General features: G+C 33.9%; 1 long non-coding RNA gene across 2 annotated transcripts in view; it reads left to right on the forward strand.

Annotated features, from left to right (window-relative positions):
- The first annotated feature begins 1,431 nt into the window (after positions 1-1,431).
- Positions 1,432-17,631, forward strand: part of LOC148662017 (uncharacterized) — a 121,364-nt gene continuing 105,164 nt past the window's right edge. The window contains exon 1 of one of the 2 annotated variants that reach the window (XR_015939652.1): positions 1,432-1,534. This is a non-coding gene — a long non-coding RNA (uncharacterized LOC148662017). The remainder of the gene's footprint in view (positions 1,535-17,631) is intronic. The other variant, XR_015939651.1, reaches the window with a different exon arrangement.

A 17,631-nucleotide genomic window follows, 5' to 3' on the forward strand; every position in this document is an offset into this window, starting at 1 on the left:
CGTGCAATGGGTGTAAACCTCAATTCATTTTCTCAAGTCAGACATAAAGAAACTTGCCATCCATTCTCCCATGCATGACAATATACACTGCCATTTATGTACCATAGATTAATGGCTATTTCTTTACAAGAGTCATTAAGCACAAACATGATGATAATCTATAATAACGTCTGACATGATAGGGTATTTCTTTAGCTGAAATATAAAGTACACAACTTCAATTTTACATGAAACTTTAACACATACAGACAGGAACTTAAATGTTTCCTATATTTGAACATTATTGGCTGAAATCACTTTTGTTGCGAGCGAGTTGTGATGAACCCTGTGCAGGTCTCTAAGAGAGTTGGATGGCTTACGAGTCCGAGGAGGGCGAGGCAGAAGAGTGGTCAGTAGTTCCAGGCTATTATGAATCTGAGTCGAGAGAACAGCGAGGAAAACAATTAGAGACGAATGGCGAGATGAAAGGGCTGTCGAGATGGGTCTTCGTATCGGTGGTCAGAGGTAAAGGACGATGCAAGCTCAGGAGGCAGATAAATTCCTATAACCAAGCAAGGACTAGGAGTGAACGGAGGGTTTAAATAGTGAAGGAAGAGGAGATTGAATAATGAGGATTAATTGATGCCGGCTGTGCTCATAACAACTTTAAGTCCTTCAGTGATATTGACATATTGGTTCTCAAATGGTAATTAGTCTAGACATTAAAAATGATAAACATTAAGGTAAAAAGAAAGGTTTAGGTTTTGATCTATAATCTTTTGTGAAATTGTCATTTACTGAAACCGGTTGACGTTTTGACACTAGGCACCTAGTGAGAAGTGGTTTTCTTGTGCCTGATAGAGAAGCAGCCAAACCCAAAAGTACATTGCTCCTCTGTTGAAAATCTGGAGCAGTTTTATTGTTAGTGCCAGATGATAGCCTCAACAAGAAGTCGTGTCCTCTTAAAAGGATATTTAGAACAGTGGGAACAAGTCAATCTGTTGGCATCACAGACTAGCCAGCTCTTTAGTGTATAAAGAACTCTCAATCTGACTTGATAGTCTGCCTTTTATTTTAGAAGCTCTTTCCCATTCATAGGCCTCTTAAAAGCATCCTGCTTCATTACATACGGTATATATTTTAATATTAAAATGTCAATATATAAACAACAGTTATTTTTCCCATGATAGCATAAAAAAAGATAATTTATTGCATATATATATTTTTAGGTTATGTTTTTTCCTAAAAATAATTGTATACGCAAATATTGTGATTTCTTTGTAAACAGAAATGGGTGTATTTAAATTGATGGAGAGAACAGTTCTACTCCAGACCACAAGAGGGTAGCATGGAATCAGACACTTGGTTCATGTTTCCTGGGCTATATTTTTGGCCCTGGCCTTGAATGTGGCTTTGGTCTATAGTTAGGTGGGTGAATACTAGCTGCACCATTGCAAAATCTATAAACAAAACAAACAGTCCTGTTTTATAAATCCAATTTGTCTTCTTTTCCAGATATACTGCGGTGATGAGCAGTGCACATGTTCTACAAAAGGTAAGTGTAAAGCTGTCCATTATTTTAAAGCACAACAAATTGTTTTGGCCTGCTTCCATAATGAATTTGCAGGTCATGAGATGAATCTATCCCCTTCTTTGAAATGTATTGAAATTTAAATGTATTGTAAACATGTCTCCATATTGGTCTCCACATTTGAGGAACTGTGAAATATGATTTAGTATAAAAAGCCTACATCTAGTTTAATTTCTCTATTTCTCCATTTCTCAATACACACCTCTTGGGATATCTACCGAATACAAGCATAAGTTCAAATGAAAAAAAAATATTTGTCTGTAGTGGATCTTTACAGAGAAGACGCTTTTGAAAACAGTGGATAAACTCTTTTATATTTTACATCAGGGAACAGAAGAGTCACTCCTTTAATGGAGATTTGTATTACATTTTGAAGACAGATGGAAATTAATTCAAAAATGCATTTAGACCAGTCCAACTTTATAGCTACAGTACATTGGAGTTTCTGTTTACAAGACATTTCTGATTTGGTGCCAATGATCAGATGCACAAAATGCTGATGTATTTCTGAATAATCACCAATTATACTAATTACACTGTAAGAGGATTTTAATTGTATATTAAATATAAAATGGTAATGATTAAAGCAGATATTCAGTCAATTAACACACTTGCAATGCCTAACTCTTTTGATGGACGAAAGACTCAATGTACAGTACATGTTGTATAGATTAGTATATTGTAATGATTATGGAAGATGAAATACAAAGACATATTCAGCAACACCACAAAATAGTATTAGACAGAACATCAAATACACAGTTGAATTTGTCAAAGAGAAAGCTGTAGTTGAACAGAATGGAATTTCTCTATTATACGTTCGAAAAAAATGCCCGTCGTCATGTTAAAATCCCCAAAGTTGTCATTATAGCAATAAAACAGGTCCATCCTGAACCCTTGTAGACCAAGCTGCTTTCAACTGCTGTGCTACTCAATTCTATAAAGATTTAAAATTATAATCACTCGTAAACCACAACCTTTAGGTAAAACTAACAAAAGGGACCATGCCACCCTGCAATGCGTGAACATCATCGGTACATGGGAGAGCAAATCTTTAACAGTATGTGTCGCAAATTATCTATTCAAGAATCTGCTTTAGCTCAAGCAGCGAAAGAAAAACTGTCCAGATTTGTCACGAAAGGCCCACTAGCTCAAAAGCAATCCACAGCAATCTTAGTTGTATTGCTTTAACTGAAATAATCTTCCACGGCAGAGTTACTGCTCTTATTACAACATGATATTGAATTTCTATTTTTATATGCAGCTAGGCTGAAACAATTATGAGATAATAGGCCTTCCTGATTGTCCGCAATTGGATAAGAAAAGGGCTCCTAAGCATGACAACCTGTTATCTTTGAACCTTTAATCTCTGTAAGGAAGCTCATTAAGGGGAAATTTACGCCACTGCCAAGTGTTTATGATTGAAGATCCTTTCTTATATTATATAGCAATGCTCACAAAATTAGCTACCCTACTAAGCCTTTCATGTTAATGGTACAAATTGTGACAATTATTAACATGATTGTATGACAGAAAGGGTTGGCTGAGTTTGCAGAACATAAATCCATAGTGGGAATGGCATAACTTCTTATTCATTTGTCTTGATCCCTGGTATATTTTCATGAACGGAAAACTGTGAAATATTCAGATGATCTCAAGTTTATGGCTGAAAGCTGTAAATACGCATAAATGTCAATGAAAAGATTCTCAGGAATGAAGATAAATTAGTATGCATTTTATTTTATTCATTATTGAGAAAATGTATTTTAGATGTCTTATATATAAAGTTATTTATTATAGGCTGTATAAATCAGCTAATTGGAAATTTAAGATATCCTTTTATGTCAGCAGCCCACTGCCCATAAGCACAATTTTATGGCTAAGAACATTATTTTTTTAATATTTTATATTCTAACCTACCACAGAAAGCTGTAAAAATAATTGCTAAGCGGTTTTACAGTTCTGATATTAAACAAATAGCTATCAATAAAAAGTATAATAAATTCCAGATATTTCAACGTTCCATATAATGATAAAAGGAACACATGCGCATGGTTACTTTTAAATCAATTTATAGAATGATCTATGAGTTTATGTAACTTTTATCACCCCTTTAATTTAATTGCACAGCTGGTTCCTTTTGTGAATACCCACCTCTTTTACCTCATATCAGTTTGTGACAGATATTGCCCATCTACTTGCCTGTTTTCCATTCACTGCTTAAGCTAAATTATCTGCTGTCTACATAATTCTGCCAGGATCTAAAACAGCCTTCCTGTTGTTCTCCAATGGTCTTGATGTGGATGTCCTAAGAGACTGGATTAATAAAAAAATTATCATAGGTTTCTACACATATTCAAGAAAGCCATTAATGTAATTGTTTCCAGTAAAAGAAAGGATAATGTAAGGTACTGTATAATGTAATTATAGTTTTGTTCACAAATCTCTATTTAGAGTACTGTTCCTTCAGATTCAGGTGTAGTTTTGGAGTATTTAGGTTTACAACCTGTGTTTTAGAGAAAAAATGTAATGCAGCTGGTAATTTTACCTAAAAAAAAGGAGGGAGAAACAGGTGAAAAGCCATGTTCCCTGTTCACATTCTTGTTGTTTTTTTTTACTGGGCGCTTCTTCAATTAAGTAAAAAAAAAAAATGGCATTAACTGGAATGCAAAAAAGTATTGTAAAAAGAACTAAAGAACTAGACATTAATTTGACTCGTATTTAAATACAGGCTTCCCTCGTACCTTTAATGACTATAAAGCAAATTTAAACAGCAACCACTTTAGTGGTTATCAGGGGCACAAGGAAGAAGGCATTAGTAAGGTGTCTGACCTGGTTCCATTCAGAATATTCAACTGTGAGAATCTTTCTGTGCGGCACTGTCAAGTACATCATTCAAATTGTGTGCCGGTTTCCATGGAGACAGTTCTTTCAACTTGTATGCTAGAATCCCAGACGGTAAGGAACGTATGTTTTCTACAGTTTACAAAAGCATGTATTTGTATTACACCATACATAAAGCAATATCATTTATTTGAAACCTAATAACACAGGAAAGATAAAGTCTGCAGAGACTGATAAAAGTCAAAGGATTTTATCAACAATTTGTTAGACTCCTATAAACTCTGTCAGAAAAAAGTTCTTTAAGTTTGGAACTTTTAAATGCAGTATAAATAGAGTCATTGTACAGTATACAGTATACTGTATCTCTGACTCATAAGGAGAACTGTTTTATCTAACTTCATAACATTGTGGTGTTGGAGACTGGTTTTGTGTTTCCTACTGTATAACACCATAATGAGGACATTTAGTTTTTGTTTTAAAAAACACCATTAAAAGACCTTTAATTTTAAAAGTACATTAAAAACAGGTTTTATTTGTTTGTAACTTTTAGTTATATATTTCTCCCATTTAAAGCTCTCCAATAATGACAGACTGAAGGGAATTAGATTAAGTAGCTTTATACTGTATTTTGTCTTCCAATCTATTTGAGCTTTTCCTTAAAGTAAAGGTGGCACAGCAAACTCCTTATACTGTACTGTGTTTCATTGTATAAGTCAGAACCTAAACCTTTGTTCTGAATTTTTTTTCCACAATAATGAAATGAATGCATTTCCACCAATAATGAATCATAATATAATAAGAAGAGCTAAATTATTTCAATGCCTTAAAATATTCCAACAGTTTACCAAAATTAGTGATTTTTTGGAAGAACTGATTTGGTAGGCAACACATTTACTATGTTAACTACCTAAATATCACATTCATGAAGAGATTATTTTGAGGACGTAATTCACTGCTCAACCATAGCATTAATCAGCAGCAGCTTGCAAATGGAAAATCTCAGTTGTAGTTGTTTGGCAATTGCTAAAACCTTTGAAAGTGGCAACGAAAAGACAAGGATTTCAGGATAGTGACATTGAATTGTCAATGTCCTTTTCTACACGACCTAGAGAAGCCATAAAAAGGCAAATAAATTATTTAATGGGTCTGAGTGGTAACTGCATTGACTGGAAAGGAACAAGTAAAGGTTAATTCCATACTCAAAAGTTAAAAGAAGAAATGGAACATTTCAGATTTTGAGCCTTCTTTAGGTGTGAGGTGAGGCCCTGATTTGAACTATTTGGACTAAAATGGATGTTTCTGGAAAATGGGTGCACAAAGAAAACTTTATTCTAATCAACTCCTTTTTCAATTTTTTTTCTTTTTCCAGTCTTGGTTATCAGAACAGAGTTTTCTAATGAAATTAATACCTTATTAAATTAGACGTGTTTACAAATGAATAGCGAATTGCAGAATTACTCATTTGTATTCCATTTCTAAATAAGTTTCAAACAACCATAGTCATGCAACAATTTATCATAAACGTCAGGAGACTGCTAAACTGCACAAATTAAACATGCAGTCACAAAATTAAGTATTCATGTAATTCACAATAGGATACGTAGGTGAATTTTAAAATAGCTTGGTTATATTATCGGAACAGATACTGTGTTTCCTTTGTGGTGCCAAATAACAATTGCTACTGGACTGATATTTCTTTAAATCAAATGTCAAGGTCTGATGGAGTTTGATCAGTTTGGTTGTGGTGGTCTGCAATATTAGCAATGGAAAAGTATTTATTTAACTCTAGTTCATCTCTTAACATTTAAATAAAGGTCAGGAAAAGCAACATGGAAGTAAATATGAGATCATAACTATGCCAAGCTCAGAAAATGAAAATCATCCAATCTGATTGCACTGTTTTCTTTCTGTAGGCCTACTTTTTTATGCTTTCTTTCCTTGTACAGATATATACCTGTATTACTTATGCAGATGTTCAAGCAAAGAAAATTTGTTTTCTCATATTTTAGTAATGTATTGCACTAATGAACTGCAAAATGAGCACCTAAGGTTTAAAACTACAGCTGAGTGCTTCATTAATACTGCAATATTGCAGTTAAGGTGCAGCCAAGAAATAAATTCAAAATAAAAAATAGCACAACATTTATTCAGAAATGTATATGTATATATTTTAGTCAAAACCATTCATTTTATGTGATGATGTTTCAGACAGTAACCTGATCTTCATCAGCATTTCTGAATAGAATGTTAGGTCATTTAACATATTTAAAAATATATAATATAATAGTGCAGCTACTGTATAGGACAGATAGGGAAGTTATAGGGAAGATGCAGGACAACAATAATCTTAACTTTTGCTTTTGTGAAATGGTTTCACTTTCAGAGTTATGCACAGGCTCACTGAGTTTAACTGCAACAGACTGAGTAGCAAACAATTGAAACTTTTGTCTTTTTGGAAAATGGGACAATACAGTAGTTTATATTAAGAAAGTGCTTGTAAAAGTACCAAAGCAACACCAGTTTATGTGCTAGCCTTCCCAGGCAAAGCCTTGATTCTCTCCAAGAGTCTGCCTCTGGTGAATCATCCCTTCTGTGTTGAATTGTGTGTTGAGCTATGCTCTTGACTCCGCAGCCGACACATCCTGACAGCATATTAAGGAAACTCTCACTGCTCCACAAGGGAGAGACCATGGGACAAATTTTGTAATGTATCTAAAATAACGTGACAGCCGTGTTTAATAAATCATTCATCATTTGTTCATTCAATCAATTGTGGCTGTCTACCCTCTGAAGACACGGAGATTGCATTTGGCCACACAATGAAAAAAAAAGGACACAGAGCCATTCCAACTCAGAATCCCCTGAGGGAATTCAATTTATTTTCAGCTTGAGGCATATCCCCATAACAAGTAGCAACCTCTCCACCTTCCTAGGTACAGTAAACTGCCTATGATGAGCCGATGCCAACAATTTTCAACTGAAAGTGCTGTTTATGATTGAAATACTGAATGTTATTCATTTGAGCTTAGCTTTTGATTGCCATCATCTGAGTCCATACTCCAAAGGCTCATTTTCCCACCATAGGATTCAATGTTTTTTTTATATATATAAAGATAACTTGCACAATTATCTTCAGTAGTTCCTTATCAGTTCTCTATAATGTAGTTCCTGTAAATATTAACTATGTACTGCATGTTATGTGCTACTGTACCTAACGGTGAGACCTACAGTATATTTATTTACAATACAGTGAGAATTTGGAATCAAAGCAAAAGTTGCAAAATCACTTGTCAATTAGCTTTTTTTAGTAAAATTGCTATTTAGTCACTAATTAGTTATATTATATTAGTTATAACTATATTAGTTATATAGTTCGACTGTACAGTATTTAACACATGTGCAGTCTGGAGCACTGTGATACAGTAAGCCTCTTAAATATAAAATACATAAAAACTCTTGGAAAAACAAGTGTTCCCAGGCAATCTCCCATCATCCATTTTGAGAACGTACCATTGAAGTAGCATCATTATCATTGTACTGTATAACAAGAAAGGCAAGTTCTATCTTTCCTAAAATACCAAAATGCCGCATTTCCTCCCTATGTACCGTATGTAGATCCAGTTCTCCTAGTGCCAGCATTCATCCTTAGTCTTTCAGTTTTACCAGTGTTTATTGATTAAAACTGAAAGCCAGAAGCCCAAACTATCAGTTCTTTTACCCTACGAATAGGGGATACAGCTAAGATTCCCACACACCATCTATGGGGCTGAAATGACGGAAAAGAACAGCAGAACATGTGCTCCACCTGCTGGCCTTCAGAATGAAAATACTGTGCTGACAGTTAAGAAGATATTATGAAAGCACAGCCTTCACCAGGGAGTTAATAAACCGTGTGAAGTAAGGGTGTTCCAAAGAAGAGGATCTGATTTACAGGATGGAGATGTACTGTACTAGACTAGCCTATGAAATGCGTGAAGAAACTGCTTCTTTACAGAGATGTCATTGTTACTGATATGTGAACAGCACTGTACTGATTTACACATTCTTACACAGTTCCACATAGACTGAATTCATTTAATTACTCATAATGCCAAAAAAGGAAGCAAAAGGTTCCAGACAAATAATATTTAGAACTTATTGTACAGATTCCAATGAGACTAAATTATGAATAGCAATGCCTTGTTTATGGTAGATTAATAATAATGTTTCTTTATTAGCCCTATACAATTTCTTGCATTAGGAATGCATCTTTTCACATACCCCAGCTTTTCTCCAGGGAGACACAGACACAGAGACAGGGAGAGAAGCTTGGGGTCAGAGCGCAGGGTCTGCCATTGTACGGCACCCCTGGAGCAGTTGGGGTTAAGGGCCTTGCTCAGGGGCCCAACGGAGTAGGATTCCTCTGCCAGCCGCGGGATTTGAACCGGCAACCTTCCAGTCACAGGCGCAGATCCTTAGCCACAGAGCCACCGCTCCGCCCAAGCAGATTGAGCAGAAGTCTACAGTTAAAATTAAACATCACCGCTATTTTGTCAGTTCAATTATTCTTACGGTTAACTAGCAAGTCTAAAAGAATAAAAAAGTCAGCAAATCCAGGAATGGATACAAGTCTGGCATATGTTCATGAGTCTGTCCCGTGGCAAATCTGCATAATTAAGGAAAGTCATGAAATTCTCATTTAAACACTAAATATCAATGATTTTCTGAATCCACAGTGAAAGACTTTACCTTTCATGTTGGATTTACTGGGGAATAGCTGTTACGCTCTTGAATATTTAATGCCCAATATGAATAATTGATACCATCAACTCTTCACAACAGTCTTACGGTTGCTAGCCTCATGGAGAGAACTGGCGCCATGTTAAACTGTCACGAGGGTAGACCCTGCCCCAAGTCTGTGGTAGGGGCTCCCTTGTGTTAAAAGGTCAGGCATACAGTTTTATTGAACTTTTTGACTATGGGGGTGTCTGTTAGGACAAATCTAAATACCTCACCAGGGCTCCTTACGTCAACTTGCATTATGCATGATGTTCAACAGAACGGCATTCTTGCAGGTTTTGCAAGGGATGCACATACAGTACAGTAGTGCTGCTGTAGCAGTTCAACTTGATCAATTCTGAAACATTTACCAGCTATACATTACAAAATGGTTACTTGTACAATATATGGTGTCCTGTAATTACTTGAAAAGAATGAAAAGCATACTTACACAAAATGTATTTATTTGAAGAAATACTGTATATTTACCATAAAATAATACAAATACCTTTAAATGTTTTGTTTATCCCAGGTTGTCCTTCCTCAAAATTTTCAGAACAGCCTTATTGTGAATACCTTGTGTTCTGTCGCACTATACTAAACAGCTGATCAACTCAAAAAGTATTTGATCTTGTAATAGATGCTTTGCCCTACTTTCTGCTGACATCTGGGCCAGAAAGAGGAAGTTCTTCCAGCCTAGACGTACTCTAAATACAATATCCTGAAGCAGATATTGTAGTGAGTACAATAACCCTGCTTGCTGTTTCCATAAGCTTTGTTGATTGTTTTTCACGTCTGTTTATATGACAGGATAGCTCTGTGCCTTTAGAGTTTTTTTGCCAGGCCTTCAGTTTCCCAAACCCCCACCTCTCCCTTCTTGATCCTCAGAATATTTTACGGCTGTTTTACATTACCGATTATTCCAAAATCAGCCATTTCTTCCCTTTTTTATTGTTTAGTGTCTAGATCTCTGGTTTACACACTAATCCAAATGGTGACTGACAGTAAGGATAGATTACAAAAGCCCTGTTTAACACCATAAGGCACATACTGTAGCAGCTGCCATGAACTCCTTCAATGCCTTGTGCTATGTGTAAAGTACTGTAGAAAGATTTTATCAAACCTATTAAACACATAAGGAAAACTGCATTAATAGTATTCTTTAACAGTATTACGTATGCTGATGAGCTCTCTGTGTTTTTATTCTGCCTTCTCGTTCGTGACCATTATCTCTGGAATATGCAGTACATCTTTCGTATGGCTGCTTGTCAAGTATTGGCCATAATAAGCCAATGTTTAATTTAATTTCACTTTTGTTGCACAATATTTAAAAAAACTCAATATTTTTTCATTACTGTGACAACTCTGAGTTATAACTTTAAAGAATGTTCTTTTTTATCACTTAATTTTAATTTAGACCTTTCGCTGTTGATAAACAAAATATCTAAACCAACACCTGCACATGAGCAAGGTTGAAAACAGAAATCTAAATATAAACCTTTTACACTTGATCCAAGCTGAAAGCATCCACAACAGTATCCACAAAAAAAAATGCTGATTTACAGGAATATGAAGGTTGAAACAACCTAAATGTTGCAGAGTGTACAAATTGTTAAAAATCTAATCCCACATACAGTAGAACAGAGCCATGTTGTTGCATATTAATACATTGGCTTATTACTTCCATTCTACTGTAGCTATCAATCAAGGATAAAAATAATAATGTGACAAAACACCTTATAACTTGTAAATAAATATACTTTTGTAAAGCAGTTGTTCCCGGTACCGCTCCTGATGACTCTCACACCTGCTGGGTTTCATTATTTCATTCATTATTTCACTTACAAAATACAATGGTTAAAACTCAGCTCCAACGTGTTTAAGAACTGGAAACAAACAGTTCAATTTAATTTTCTTACTATTACAGTAAGTCAATGAAGGGTTTGATTGTGTAACTGTGGCTGGAACAGAAACCAACAGGTGTGCGAGTCTCCAGGGCTAGGATTGGGAACCACCGTTGTAAAGTAATACAAATACAGTGGTCACCCAGGGGCCATTGTAGAGCAGTTTCCTACCTGGCATTCCAGGTGAAATCAGTGCTTCTTTTCCTTCTTTTTAACTCATCACACAAAAACAACAGAAAAGCTGTACTGTATCATCTTCTTAAAACATATTGCTTGCAGAAGATACGGTAAAACATTGGTTATTGAGCTCAATAACTGGACCAAGAAAAATGCAGATTTTTCGAACAATAAAATAACTAGCAAGCAACAATTTCTGACTAACAATGACCAGTGGATTTTCACTTTGCCAGAAAATTCCTTGCTACAGTCCACATCAAGGATCAGATCCTCTTCATAAATAAGATTAAATCTGTAGATCTAGCAAGTGGAAGTTTTGAATCTACAGTATTTGTGAGCCCTTATAAAATATATTAAGTGTACATGACTAGATAACCAGTCCCTTTATAATTTTATCTTTAATTAAGCACAACAGTCAGTTCTGCATTCTCAAAGGGGAAAACAAAATGTGCAGTATTACTATTTCCTGACACTGTCAAAGTTGCATTAATTCCACCATATTGCTTTAATTTATCTTTATAAGGATTTCTGGAACTTAAAGTACCTTAAAAATATGTTTGCAGATAAATCTGCAAGAACAAATAAATACCTCCAAAACAATAGAGTTGTAGTGCTAGATATTTTTAGTTTTTCATTATCACAAATGTTTCTTGTTAACATCATAATTCTCTTTTTTTTTATTGTTTCACAAGATGCACAGACGTACAGTACTCTGATTAGAAATGTTATTTCTACACTGTTAGATTGATTGTTGGTATTACTTTATTCAGAGACAATTGATGACTGATTTAATGGTTTTATATCCCATTTTATCCAAAATGACCCCAGATCCTTCAAATATATTGGGATTTGCATTATACTGTAGCAATGTTGAACAAGTCATAAGTGGAATTTAGTTAGAACATAAGATTTCACCTCAACTGTGATACTTAGTAAGTGCCAAGTGATTTTTAATTATCTTGATAAATGGACAGAATACATTTTCCAGTTAGGATAGTGGACAAGTTAACAAACACCTCTATTTCTACTGTATATAAGAACCAACCACTTTTTATATACCCTTAGTCCTTTGACATTAGGTAAATATAATAGATATTAATTTGTTAATGCATTAGATCTGCTTGTGGTGAGCATAGAGCAACACCAGGAGAAAAAAAAAGTTTATATAAAACTTAACAGTCTTTCAAGGACTTTCATACGTTATATAGCACAGTATATACTGTACAACATGAAAGTAATTATAATATTCTCATACATTTAATACTGTTGAATTAACATTGCTTTTAGGTACATGGTGATATGAACTAGTATTGGAATTTGAAATATAACTTAGATATAACTTATACAAAGCTTTTTAAAAAAACATGTTTTTATGGATAAATCATTAACCCCACTCACATTTGGAGTTAACAGATGGCTTCATTTGTCAAGAACAAACAATTGCTGTCTAAGGGGAGGCTTTTGGAGATTTTGATTAAATTCCTCCACAGCTGAACTAGGTGGCCTTAAATGTGTTTGCATGACTCCCCTTACGTGTCCCTTTCAACTCATACACAAGTACACCTGCTTCATCCCATGCGTTCAACACCATAAAAACAAAACGCAATCGTAGTAAGATATTTTCATAATATTCTATAGATTTGGTTTTGATCTGATGCAACGTTAGTTTATTTTTTAATGCTCTGTAATTATATGATATCAACAGGTGATACAGTGATGATTATTTTCAGGACAAGGCTATAAGGTTATTAAACAGTGGGGTTATCTTTATGCCTAAAAAAACTAATGGAATCCAAACAAACTGTTAGACTTCAAAGATACCCACAGAGAGACATGCTTAAAAATTGCAGGGAACTGAAGACCTTAAAATTGGAAAACCTACAGTATAAAATGATGAGTATTTTTTACATGACCATTTGTCAACTATTTTTTATTTCCTGTGAGATACTGCAAAATCTGTCAGATCAAAAAATAAAAGGGAATAACATTTTTTTTTGATTGACTGGTGAAGACATTTTTTTTATCTCTGTTAGACAAATGTACTGTAGATACATTCTAAACTTAGCTTTCTTTGACAAACAAATAGGTAAATGTTCATGATAAGAAAGGTTTTGAATACAATGGTGGTTTAATGATTAACTTAATTTGTAGGCAATCTAAAGCCCTTTTCTTTTTAGAACTTGTTTCTTTGCAATACGTTTGAAAACAGGTCCAAGAGTTTGTTTTTGAATCAGTGCTTTTCTTAATGTATTGTCTTTGATCCTATTTCACACAAGGTTTCACTTTTTTTTTGTTTTATAGAGGACCTGTTTTTCTAAGATTCAATTCAGTGTTATAAAAATAAAATAAATGACAGCATACCATGTACATATTCTTTTTTTACAGATAAAAGCAGAAGGTATTACAATTTCAGTTGTTGCTGCTGTTAGTAGTTTCTGTTCATAATGAGTTCACACAAGAGCAATTGCTTTTTCAATTTAATCACATACTGTAGGTATGATATTAAAAAGTGGATGAACCTGCCAGATGACCGAATCCCTGAAATTCAATATAAAACACTAACTTTTTAAAATAATAATAATGATGATTTTGTATATATACAGTATATACATGTACAGGTATATACAACTGAGGTTTAAGGCAGTATATACATGTAAACTATTAATGATTTATGACTCATTTTTTTAACCGCGAATGTCATATTTTAGTTCATCACAAGTTTTTAATAACACTGAATTGCAAGGCATCCAGAAAAAGCTCATAAAGTTGAAGAAATAGAATAAAAATGCACTACTTTGAGCTAATGGTTAGATTTATAGAATAGAAATGGGCTGCTTTTGCACACATTAAATGGATACCACTGTCAAATGAAGCATGTTTGTTAAATAAAAACAGCACATACTATTTCAGAGGTAAAAATCACATAGGTACAGCATATATTGATTATAGTGTCTTTTTGAGTTGTAATTGTGTGATATGGATTTTTTTTTCTTGTGAAAATGACTTTACTTTTTTTTATTAGTATTTTCAATGAGGAGCTGTAGAAGCTTTTTCATGACAACTATTATAGGATGCTATTGACAAGATCAGAATTCCCTTAAGGCATGCGTTACATTCACTATGCATTTTGAAACACACTCTGTGCCTGATCAAGGTCAAGGACTAAAAGTAATGGAAAACAATAAAATAATATTTTTTTTAAAGCACAGAACTTTTTTTCCTCTTTGTCACATCATGTTGAACAGTGCTCCTAATTCACATACAGTACAATTTTTCTAGCCACAATTTATCAAACGTGTTCAAGGCAGATTATTTTTTCTTTTTAAATCAAAATCCTGATAAAGTTTACGCCTGTGCATCATGGATATATGTTTCAGCAATTTTTGAAGATAGATTTTCTGCCACAAGGTAAAATATAGCTAAAATTCAACGACGTTTCAATTGCAACAGAGGATTTTACAGTAGTTCTCTTTGATGAAATTCAAGAACTGAACCTTTAAACATACAGTATGAGATATATATATAAAAACACATACAGTTAAATTACACCTTCAAAAATGTATTATAACATATACAATTAGCCATCAGGAACTCATTATAAGAATCATTCTAAGAATGAAGAGACTAAAACAGTAGTAGGACAAACAGATAGCAAAAAGCCGGATCATCACTCAACCAAATAATGGTAATACTGGTCTAAATCCCTATAGACCAAGAAGAAAGTATCCTGATAGATAGCAAAATATGACGTGTACTGTAGGTTTGAAGAATAAAAATGAGGGTAGTCAAAAGCAGACAGCCATGGAAGAATCTTCAGTAGGTTTTCATCCAGCAGTGTATCTACTGTATAAAGGCTGAAAAAGCTGAACTGATATACTGTACAGTACATTATGTAAGGAAAAGCCCAAAATGGACCAAGCAGATCTGTGGGATATATCGTGTGACCTGTGGCCTAGAAGCGTTTATGGCTACTTGTTAATTTAAATATAATTATAATAGTTAAAATAGTTTAAAAAAGTTCATTTTAAAAATCTAACTTATTACATATCCATACAATTAATATAGGATTTGTTTTTCATATCATTATCTTTTAAAAATAAAAAGCAGCGCATCTCTTTCTTGTTATGTTGACATTTGAACTGTAGAGAGGATGGCGCAAAAGTCATTGATGTGGTCTGGCTAGGATTACAGATGACAGGGAGAAGCAATATTTTGATCTAAGTTTGAAGCTACAGTTGAGCTACAGTACTTCACTATTTTATCAGTGTTGGGGACCAGTAGCTTTGCGGACTGCTTTTGGATTGCTGTCCAGCTATATCCACGATTCCCTTTGATTCTAGACTGGTCTTTGAAAGTAAGTGCACTGCTGTGTTCCTCAAGCAGTGATTTGTGTAGCACTTTGAGAGACAGGGGTTTCAGTACTTAGTCTTGACATCATTTCACCAAGGTTATTTATAGTCAGTGCGAGTAAAAAGTTTTTGTTTCTGGGAGGCATATTTTTAAAATATATTTTTGTTTTTTATAAGTCCATATCAGTAACGGTTCTCTAGCGTTTTGTTTGCAAATAATTTAAAGGAAACTGTTAAAAGTCACGAATGTTAGGCAGTGGTTTTATTATGCTGCGGCATTAAATTTATAAGTGCAATTAATTTAATTTACATACTATCCATCATATATGCTATATATTGTACACAAACGGTCACGTGATACCGCTTAACCATTCAGAGGCTTTTATTTTCCCAAGTAATGTTATAAACACATACTGTACTTGTATAATGTATATAATCTAATACACACCCTCATACAATATATATAGTCAGATATAGAAATTATTTCATTCTTTATTAACATCATTTAGAAAATTGAAAAAAAGAATACTTCATTCCTTTCAGAGGGATGACTTCAAGATGCACACAACAAGTACGTGTATTTGTAACCGAAGCAGAGACATTTTAAATCAGAAGTGAGAGTACATGATAGTTGAAAGTGAATGCAACAGATGGAAATGGATATTTGCTGTAAATTATAATGCATGGTGATCTCAACAACAACAAAAATCATAGAATATTAAGAAAACTGCTGGATACATAAATACAAAATATTAACTTTTGAGAACGCATGGACCTTTTCACAATTTATTTTGGGCTACCCTTGTAACATTCAGTTAGAGTAATGAATTAGCCACTATTCCATCTACCTGTAGGTGAACAACTCTCTCTCAAATGCTGACACCCCAGAAAAAGCCTAATGTTTTTCTGACAGTCCTATTTCCATATTACTAATATTCATATTAGTATACTCATATTGCCTCTATGGAAAGAAAGAAGAAAAATGTAACCTTGAAGTAAATAAATTGTTATAAGAAAACAATCTGCATTTATACAATGCTACTTTCCAAGGCATTTTCCTAAGGGAAATGTTCAGTTTTGAAATACTGTAATGAATATATACTTACTTATATACAGTACAACATAAAGAAGAAATAACTGTATTCTTCAACAGCCAACTTTATAATGCAAGATCAGGGCAATGCATTCCAGTTCACATCTTTGAAATAACATGTTGCTAAAATAATCTTCTAGAGATGATTAGCACTCAATTATATTAAGTAGCTTACTGTAAGCAAAGCCTTTGATGTGTTGTTTTGTGATGAAAAAAAACTGTTAAAAATTCCCATTCTAAATAATATACTGTAGGAAGAAAGTTTTTTTTTTAATTTGTAATGACTGCTGTTTCTGTACTTAAACTGCACTCACCCACCTGCTATGAATGAATATGAACTTCTAATGACAGTTTTTTGCACAAGGCAGTGGCAATTTATCTTGTTGGACACTTCACCTCGGCAACCATAAATCATGTATAAATATATGAAGCTGTCCAAGCAATGTCAAACTGTTATTAAATGTGTGTCAAGTAGTTACATTCTATATAATCTTTACTACCTTTTGATCCTAAAATCATAGAGCAGGCACATCAAGCAGGAATTAACCTATTTTTCACTGGAAATTTGGAAGATAATAGCAGGGCATATTCTATGGAATTCTATGGATCCAAGGGTTGTGTAAGTAACATTCTTTAAAATGTGAACCAATTGAACGTCAAAACAGAGCAGCTCTGAAATTTTTCCATTGTATTCTGAAGAAACGTCCTCTACTCTGATTCACATTATTCAGGAGCAGAGCATGTCTGGGAATACACAGGAAAAAATGCATGCAGTACCCTCCTCTAATAAACAAATCAATAGTTATCAATTTAGAAATGTCAACAAAAGGAAGACTTTCAAGGAGTTTTCTGGGAAGCTTTCTTCCTTCAAAAATCTAACATTGGAGATAGAAAAGCCACATCCAGTTTTTCCTTTTCAATACATCAGAATACGCA

Source organism: Lepisosteus platostomus, chromosome 6 (genome assembly GCF_059453375.1).
Source record: "Lepisosteus platostomus isolate fLepPlt1 chromosome 6, fLepPlt1.hap1, whole genome shotgun sequence".
Classification (NCBI taxonomy): Eukaryota; Metazoa; Chordata; class Actinopteri; order Semionotiformes; family Lepisosteidae; genus Lepisosteus; species Lepisosteus platostomus.